This window comes from Eriocheir sinensis, chromosome 60, assembly GCF_024679095.1.
Source record: "Eriocheir sinensis breed Jianghai 21 chromosome 60, ASM2467909v1, whole genome shotgun sequence".
Lineage (NCBI taxonomy): Eukaryota > Metazoa > Arthropoda > Malacostraca > Decapoda > Varunidae > Eriocheir > Eriocheir sinensis.
In genome coordinates, this window is record NC_066568.1 from 1,966,216 (window position 1) to 1,976,215 (window position 10,000).

Genomic DNA, 10,000 nt, shown 5'->3' on the forward strand with positions numbered 1-10,000 from the left:
CATAAATTTACGTTCCTATAACTGATCTGATTATCGTACTCTTGGTGCAGGTGCCGCCCGGTGCTGCCCCCACGCGGCCATCCTCCGCAACACCCGGCCCGGCGGGAAACACGGCGGATATACGAAGCCATCCCCTCAGACACACGCCAGGCCTCGTCCACAGACCAACTTGGTCGGCTCGGTTGACGACAGTCGACAGAGTCGGTCTGTCGACACCCTGCTACGGGCCGCCATAAACTGTCAAGGGCCCGTGTTCCCCCTTATAACAGGATCAGTATTTAAACAACAACAACAACCATCTCCTCTACAGTGCCAGAGTCACCGTCTGAAGGCACACACACACACACACACACACACACACACACACACACACTAAGTGGCACGGCACAAACTGACTGCACGGTGCAGTGTGTTCGTGTGTGCGTGCAGGCTGTGGCGCTGGGCGGGAGTGTGGACGTTCTATCGCTTCCTGATAAACACGCTGCCCTCCACGGCACACAAGTGTTTATAATATTGGGCCATATCAGTGTCACCTCGGGCCACGCAGGCGTGCGCGGTGCCCTGCAGCCCGCTGGCCGTGTACGGGGCCCCGACGCGGGTCCGGCAGCGTCCACACCAAACGACATTTTCCATAGTTCCGTTTCCTTACTCGCTGCACCGCAGGCTAAAAATATTCCCTGTATGGCCTCCCTGCCTTGCCTGCCGTCTGCCTCACCGCCAAACACTCTACGAGGACTCTAACAGCACTAATTCCAGTCCCAAAGTCTCCCACGGTCTCAATGATGCTCCGTTTTCTCTTACTTTTCACCTGAGACGAAAGCATTTCCTTTTTAGCGGGCTGTTTTATATATAAATAATTTGTGTTGCCCCTGAGTCGGCTCTTTTGTTGTAAAAAACAAAAACAGTTTCCCTCACACAACCAAACACTACATGGGGCCTTTCTCACACTCCCTCTCACCTCCAAACACCACATAAGAAACGTTTACGGTGTTTTACGTTTGTTTTAGAAGCTCACAAACGTTGCTAGGTCGAGTTCTAACACGACCCTGCCTCCCACAACCCGTGCAGGAGGTCCACCCTCAGGCGATCTCAAACACACGCTTATTCCTTCATTACAACGCTTATTTAACACACATCTCACCTACCTATGTAGCCGGCGTGTCCTTATGTACCCGCAGGATGCTCGAGGAGCCTCGGGGGAGTCCTGTAGGAGCGTAAATAAGAGGAGATCCTTATGCGTGGTGTCACTCAGAAAGGGAGACTCCGAGACGCTGCTTCACTGCCTCGTCAGTGTCACCAATTCTGCGTAAAACCTTCCTTCTATCTTCTATCTTTTTTCTTCTATCTTCCTTACTTTTATGTATAATGAAATGATGTATCAAGCCCTTGCGTGTTTTAATGTTACAGTTTATCGTTAGTAGGCTATTTGTACGTTCATCTTTGCTTTTCCGTTTACATCCAGTTAAGAAGTCGTGACACTGGCATCTGGTAACGACTGCTCATGATCGTTTTTCTTTTGTTTTCCGTTTTTTCTTTAATTTAGCTTTTGTTTGACGCTTCTGGCTTCAGAATAGTAACTTAAACGCGTGGTATTACTGCAAGCGGGAAGAATATATGAGAAATCAAGGGAAATATAGGAGATATGATATTGATAAGTGACTTCAGAATATTTACGTTTTTTCAGTAAAACAACAAAAATTTACAACCTAGAACCCGAATATATACAAAAAAACTTCAACCCAGTCACTCAATTTCATCTCATAACTCAAAACCATATAAACGGACCTCCAGAAATTAACTAAAAGGGTCTCTGTTCACGGCCCCTCTCTCTCTCTCACCCTCTCGCCCTTGTCCTCGCTTCAACGCCTCGCAGGAGAATTAATATTAAGAGGAAGAGCAATGGAGGTCGAGAGCTTTAAGAGGGAAGGCGAGCGAGGCGTTTGGGTGAATCTGATTGGCTGAGACGCGGCTGACATGTCCTCCCCAGCCTCGGTTATTGAGTTATGATTGGGTGATGAGGCGTAGCGATGGATTTTTATTGGGTTATGATTGGTGGATGAAGCGAAGTGTTATTTTTTCCTTGGGTTCTGATTGGCTGTTGTGTTTTAGTGTTGTGTTTTCTTGAGTTCTGATTGGCTGAGGAGACGTGGTGTTAATTTTTTGCTGAGTTATGATTGGTTGGATGAGTAAAGCAAAACGAAGAGAGAAATAATTGAAAGAGAAAGAAAAGAAAGAAAAAAGAAAGAAAGAAGCAAAGAGAGAAAGAAAAAATATATAGAAAATAAAGAAAAAGAAAGAAAGGAAGGAAAAAATATATGGAAAATAAAGAAAAGAGAAAGAAAAGATTTGTGAATGAAGGAAAGTTAGAAGAGAAAGAAGGAAAGAAAGAAAAGAAAGAAATTGGATGGTAGAGGAAGGGAATACATATATGAACGGTCTTGTGTTTTTTGTTTGTTTGTTTGTTTGTTTGTTTTGATGTTTGTTAAGAGAAAGGAATGGAGATACATTGTGGAGTTTCGAGTTGTTGTTGTTGTTGTTGTTGTTGTTTATCTTTCTGGTCATCATTTTTGTTTGTTTGTTTTTGTTTCCACTTTATATTATTATTTACGAAGATCAAAGTCCAATAATTAATTTAATCATTTATTCACAATATTTTTTTTTTTTGCCTTTCCATAACACATAATACAATATAGATATAATTTGTACGATACACACACACACGTACATACATACATACATACATACAGACAGACAGACAGACAGACAGACAGACAGACAGACACCACAATAAAAATATATATTCTAATTCATCTGTTAATGCTTATAAATACATCTGTAATATTTAAATATTTTTAATCATCTATATAATGTTTTTCATCTTTTTATATATATACACAAATTTATTTACAACTTGAACACACAGAGCGAAGAAAACAGACAAAAAAACAAAAATAAAACTATTTCAACTTAAAAAATAAAATAAAAAAATAAAATAAATAAAGAGGAAATACAGAGGAAGAGTTAATCAGTGAGAGAGATGAAAGAATGAAGGAGAAAGAATGAAGGAGAAAGAAGAAAGATGAAAGAATGAAGAATAAAAGAATGAAGGAGAAAGAATGAAGAAGAAAGAAGAAAGATGAAAGAATGAAGAATGAAAGAATGAAGGAGAAAGAATGAAGGAGAAAGAAGAAAGATGAAAGAATGAAGAATAAAAGAATGAAGGAGAAAGAATGAAGGAGAAAGAAGAAAGAATGAAGAATGAAAGAATGAAGGAGAAAGAATGAAGGAGAAAGAAGAAAGATGAAAGAATGAAGAATAAAAGAATGAAGGAGAAAGAATGAAGAAGAAAGAAGAAAGATGAAAGAATGAAGAATGAAAGAATGAAGGAGAAAGAATGAAGGAGAAAGAAGAAAGATGAAAGAATGAAGAATAAAAGAATGAAGGAGAAAGAATGAAGAAGAAAGAAGAAAGATGAAAGAATGAAGAATGAAAGAATGAAGGAGAAAGAATGAAGAAGAAAAAAGAAAGATGAAAGAATGAAGAATGAAAGAATGAAGGAGAAAGAATGAAGAAGAAAGAAGAAAGATGAAAGAATGAAGAATGAAAGAATGAAGGAGAAAGAATGAAGAAGAAAAAAGAAAGATGAAAGAATGAAGAATGAAAGAATGAAGGAGAAAGAATAAAATTGAAAGAATAAAGACAGATGAACGAAGAAAAACAATAAGAGAGAGAGAAAAAGAAAGAAGAGAAGCAGGAAGGAAAGGATAAGGAAGAGAAACAAGGAAGGAAATTGATGAGGAGAAAGCAACCGATTAACACGAGTGAATACCATCTTCTTGTGTGCAGGAGACTCGCCTTTAGAACCAGAAATATAGAAGAAGAAAAATTTAACCCAGTCACTCAATTTCCTCCCCGAACCTAGAACCAACGGAGCGATCAAGGTATAGTACATGTTTGAAATTATATATATAAACGAAATGAGGTACGATAATGTGGATATGATCTTGTACTTTTATATACTTTGGGTATTTGTACAGAGAATGATTGTTTATATTGATGGAGGAGGAGGTGGAGGAGGACGAGGAAGAGGAGGAGGGGGAGAGAAATAGGTGAAGAAGAACAAGAATAACAAGAATAAGAAGTTGAAAAGAAGGAGAAGGAAAAAGAGAAGCAAGAGGAAGCGGAGGAAGAAAAGGAGGAAGAGAAGGAATTGGAGGAAGAAGAGGAGGAAGAGGAAAGATTATGTTGTCAATAGTATGTTTAAAAATACAGATGATATTAAAAAAACATACATACATACATACATACATATATACATACATATATACATAATAATAATAATAATAATAATAATAATAATAATAATAATAATAATAATAATAATAATAATAATAATAATAATAATAATAATAATAATAATAATAATAATAATAATAATAATAGTTTACAGAATAGCTCTCGATATAACTTTTCTTTTCTTCCTTTTAATTAAACTTCCCAATCGATATTCTATGCAAAATAACATTAGTGAAAGACCTTTAAAAAACTGCTCTCTCTCTCTCTCTCTCTCTCTGTCACCACGGTAAACACTCCAGTCACACACACACACACACACACACACACACACACACACGCACAAAAGCAATAAAAGGAGGAAAAGTGATTAATTCTCAATTCTGAATATAAAAAAAAGATTATTCGGTAACATCAATAAAAAGTTGCTTAATAAAAGTGTTTCGTAATTCTCCCGCGGGGAAAAATAAAATAATAATAAAAATAGTAATAAAGAGATGAATAGCTGAGCGTAATGTAATAATAATAATGATAATAATGATAATAATAATAATAATAATAATAATAATAATAATAATAATAATAATAATAATAATAATAATAATAATAATAATAATAATAATAATAATAATAATAATGGTAGTAGTAGTAGTAAGAGAGAGAGAGAGAGAGAGAGAGAGAGAGAGAGAGAGAGAGAGAGAGAGAGAGAGAGAGAGAGAGAGAGAGAGAGAGAGAGAGAGAGAGAGAGAGAGAGAGAGAGAGAGAGAGAGAGAGAGAGAGAGAGAGAGAGAGAGAGAGAAGACACAACCGAATAAGGGAAGAGAAGAGGGGAAATGAAGGGGAGAGAAAGAAAAAAAGATAAAGTGACAGAAAGGGAAGGGGAAGCAATAATAGACAATAATAATAATAATAATAATAATAATAATAATAATAATAATAATAATAATAATAATAATAATAATAATAATAATAATAATAATAATAATAATAATAATAATAATAATAATAATAATAATAATAATAATGGATGACGGTAAAAGAGGAAGAAGAAGAAGAAGAAGAAGAAGAAGAAGAAGAAGAAGAAGAAAGATAAACAGGCACACACACACACACACACACACACACACACACACACACACACACACACACACACACACACACACAACACAAACACACAAACACACATAACAAAACCATAACCATAAACAACAACAACATCATCAACAACAACAACAACAACAACAACATTTACCACCATTACGTAACGATGGCCAATCACCGTTTTGCTGTTGACTCGTTAATTACACGCCGCCAACGTTACACACACACGGAAACGTCACTCACGGAAACGTTGCTGGCTCACGGAAACGTTGCGTGGCCGCCCTAACGTTATCCGGCTCGCTTTGACCCTGCTAAGCCGTCCACTGTTTGACCTTCTGCTGTGTCGGTTCTTCTTCCGTGTCTCGAGCGCTCTCAGTTTTACCAACACAAAAAAAAAGAGCAACGGTGATTTTTAGGTAAAAGGACGGCTCTCAGTCTTGCCAACACAAAAAAAAAACAACGGCGGCTTCTAACAGATAGATGTGATTGTCAGCCTTCCAAAATTTCCTTCACCTTTATCAACTCTAAATATTTCTCCTCATTTTATCCTTTTTTTTTTTCTTATTCCGTGTTCCGAGCTCTCTCAGTTTTGCCAACACAAAAAAAAGAACGGCGGCTTCTAACAGATAGATGTGATTGTTAGCCTTCCAAAATTTTCTTCACCTTTATCAACTCTAAATATTTCTCCTCATTTTATCCTTTTTTTCTTCTTATTCCGTGTTCCGAGCTCTCACAGTCTTGCCAACACAAAAAAAAAAAACACGGCGGCTTCTAACAGATAGATGTGATTGTTAGCCTTCCAAAATTTTCTTCACCTTTATCAACTCTAAATATTTCTCTTCATTTTATCCTTTTTTTCTTCTTATTCCGTGTTCCGAGCTCTCACAGTCTTGCCAACACAAAAAAATAACCAGAGCGGCTTCTAACAGATAGGATGTGATTGTCAGTCAGTCTTCTAAAATGCCCTTCACCTTTATCAACTCTAAATATTTCTCCTCATTTTGTCTTTTTTTTCTTAGCCTGTTTTTGTCAGTCTTACCAACACAAAAAGAAAGGAACAGCAACGATTTTTAGGTAAAGAGATGCCGGGCAGTCTTCTAAAATGCTCTTCATCTTCACTAACTTATATATTCATAACCTCCTATAACTTTTTTCTTAGTCTGTTTCCGTCTTTCTATCATTAAGAATTATATCAGTCATTACCAACTCCAAAACAACGGCGGCTTTTAATAGATAGGATACGTATGTCAGTTTTTGAAAATGCTCTGCGTCGTCACCAAATTATAGACACATTACTTTCTATTCCTTATTTTCTTGGTTTACTTGCGCTGCACTGTCCCTAACAATTATCAGCCATTGCCAACTCTTAAACAACGGCGGCTTTTAATAGATAGGATACGTATGTCAGTCTTCGAAAATGCTCTACGCCGTCACCAAATTATAGACACATTACTTTCTACTCCTTTCTTTTCTTGGTTTACTTGCGCTGCACTGTCCCTAACAATTATATTATCAGCCATTGCCAACTCTTAAACAACGGCGGCTTTTAATAGATAGGATACGTATGTCAGTCTTCGAAAATGCTCTACGCCGTCGCCAAACTATAGACACATTACTTTCTACTCCTTTCTTTTCTTGGTTTACTTGCGTTGGACTGTCCCTAACAATTATCAGTCATTACTAACTCTAAAACAACGGCGGCTTTTAATAGATAGGATACGTATGTCAGTCTTCGAAAATGCTCTGCGTCGTCACCAAATTATAGACACATTACTTTCTACTCCTTTCTTTTCTTGGTTTACTTCACTATCACTAGCTAACAATTATCAGTCATACCAACTCAATAACTACAAGGGAACATCTACATCGAACTTCGCCTTCTTTGAATTCCGTATAGTTCACTTTCTAGAAGCCTTGTCAAACTATCACTGGGCCCCTATAGCTATCCACCCACAACGACCTCTACGAAAGCCTTATCGAACTGACGTGTGTAAGCCCCTTGATGTAGGAAAGTATAGATTCTAGCAGGAAACGCACACAATCACTTCACGGAAAGGTCATCTACTCTAGGAAACGTTTCGTGCGACATAACATAAGCTCACGATAACGATATACCACTAAAGGAAGCGGCCTGATCACGTAGACAATAATCTTCCCTTCCGTACCCAGACACACACACACACACACACACACACACACACACACACACACACACACGTACATTTGACAAGGCTTTCGTGGGAGCTGTGTGCATTTCCAGGGGTAGTTTAATGACCCTAGTGGTAGTTCGTTCTTTCTTCTGTACCATGAACCTAAAGAAACATATTTGGCAAGGCTTTTGTAGGATTTGTGGGCATTTCCAGGGGTAGTTTTATGACCTTGGTGATAGTTTGACCCTTTTTTCTGTACCATGAACCTAAGGAAACATATTTGGCAAGGCTTTTGTAGGATTTGTGGGCATTTCCAGGGGTAGTTTTATGACCTTGGTGATAGTTTGACCCTTTTTTCTGTACCATGAACCTAAAGAAACATATTTGGCAAGGCTTTTGTAGGATTTGTGGGCATTTCCATGGGTAGTTTTATGACCCTGGTGGTAGTTCGGTCCTTCTTCTGTACCCTGAACCTAAAGAAACATATTTGGCATGGATTTTGTAGGAGTTGTGGGCATTTCCAGGGGTAGTTTTATGCCCCTGGTGGTAGTTTAACCCTTCTTCTGTACCATGAACCTAAAAGGACACTCATTAGAGCCAGATTGATCTCCTTTCAAACCCTTGGAAATACTAGATGATATAAGAGTTGTGGGCATTTCCAGGGGTATTTTAATGACCCTGGTGGTAGTTTGCCCCTTCGTCTGTACCTTGAACCTAAGAAGAAACTCATTAGAACCCGATTAATCTCCTTTTCGGCCTTCAGAAATACTTGCTGTGAGAGAAGGAAGCGTCTGAGTATATCAACTGATGACGTCCCCGGCCCCGGAAGTCTCGTACACCAATCTCCTCGCCGTGACCTCAGGCCTGACGCGTGTTTGTCGCCTCCAGGAAACGTTAAGCGTCTCCGGATGTCCTGTTTGGCTTCACTGAAGAAAAAAGCGTCGCTCTTCATGGAAAACGGGAAGAAAGTAACGGCTGCGAGAGGAAACTTTGAAGAAAACGAAGGAAACAATCACCTTTCACAGATAACTTAGATATCTTAAAGGGAAGTTGAAGAAAACGCAGCTCATTATAGAAAACTTTGAAGAAAACGTCGCCGACCATTGAAAACTTAAAGAAAACGTTGCTTTTACCAGAAACCTTAAAAGAAAACGGGAAGAAAGCCTCGCTCTCACTGGAAAACGTAAAAGGAAGCTAATCCCATAACAGAAAACTTAAAGAAAACGACGCCGATCATTGGAAACTTGAAGAAAACGTTGCCCTTACTAGAAACCTTAAAAGAAAACGGGAAGAAAGCATCGCTTTCACTGGAAAACGTATGAGAAAACTAACTCCATAACAGAAAACTTAAAGAAAACGACGCCAATCATGGAAAACTTCAAGAAAACACCGAATAGAAACCAAAAAAAAAAAAAACACCCTTCGTAGCAACCCGAAGTGCTTAAGAAACCATTGCAAGTCTTCTGAATTTTATATATTTTCAAAAACGCCTTCCCACGTATAATCAAAGTCTCTGTTTAAATGTATATCTCTTAAAAGTAAACAAAATATATTTAGCACCTTTTTTTTTAAATTTCATATATAGGTTTTTTTTTTATCTCTGACGTAACACACACACACACACACACACACACACACACACACACACACACACACACACACACCAATCTAAGCTACAGTTCTACACTATATATATACCTGTACATCAAACACTAAGACTAACTTGGCCTCATCCTTTTTATACCAACACAACACGTAAGAAAAATCAGGTAAGAACAATCAAAATCACTCCTTTACATATTCAAACAAACACACAATCTCTTCACACTTCCTTCCTCTCCTTCACCTTTTCCTCATAACTCCTTTTTTTTATACTCCTCATACTAACTTGGCAATTAAACATCTCACTTATCTTTTTTCGAGCCCTTCTGCATTACTTTAAACATACATTGGACCTCTACTAGCATACGTAATACCGTGTTTCATCTCTCATTAGCCCCAACACTTCTTATAAATAGCACTACAGGAACAAAACACATCAGTTGTCCCCTCATCTCCTTCTGCACTTGATTACGCATATCCTTGGGCCTTTACTAGCATACCAGGTGCAGTGTTTTACCTCTCAGTAGCACAAAACACTCCCTAATCACAAACACACGCGTCCAGAGAGCCTCTCCGCCCTTCCCTTGCCCTTAGAACTTAAGGACCGTCTGTCACATATATCCTGGGCCTCTACTAGCATACCAGGTGCAGTGTTTTACCTCTCAGTAGCACCAAACACTCCCCAATCACAAACACACGCGTCCAGAGAGCCTCTCCGTCCTTCCCTTGCCCTTAAAACTTAGTCTCGTCTGCTATACACACGCGTACCCTAGCCCTCTACTAGCATACCAAGTGCAGTAATTTGCCTCCCCACTCACAAACACGCGTAAAACAGCCTCTCCGCCCTTCTCTTC

At 38.4% G+C, this 10,000-nt stretch overlaps 1 protein-coding gene across 1 annotated transcript in view; it reads right to left on the reverse strand.

The window, feature by feature from the left end:
- Positions 1-9,003: 9,003 nt before the first annotated feature.
- LOC126985688 (17-beta-hydroxysteroid dehydrogenase type 6-like) overlaps positions 9,004-10,000 on the reverse strand; it is a 27,808-nt gene continuing 26,811 nt past the window's right edge. Inside the window, exon 9 of the mRNA XM_050840838.1 lies at positions 9,004-10,000. This exon is cut by the window's right edge and continues 191 nt beyond it. The gene's annotated coding sequence lies outside the window, so the exon portion shown is untranslated.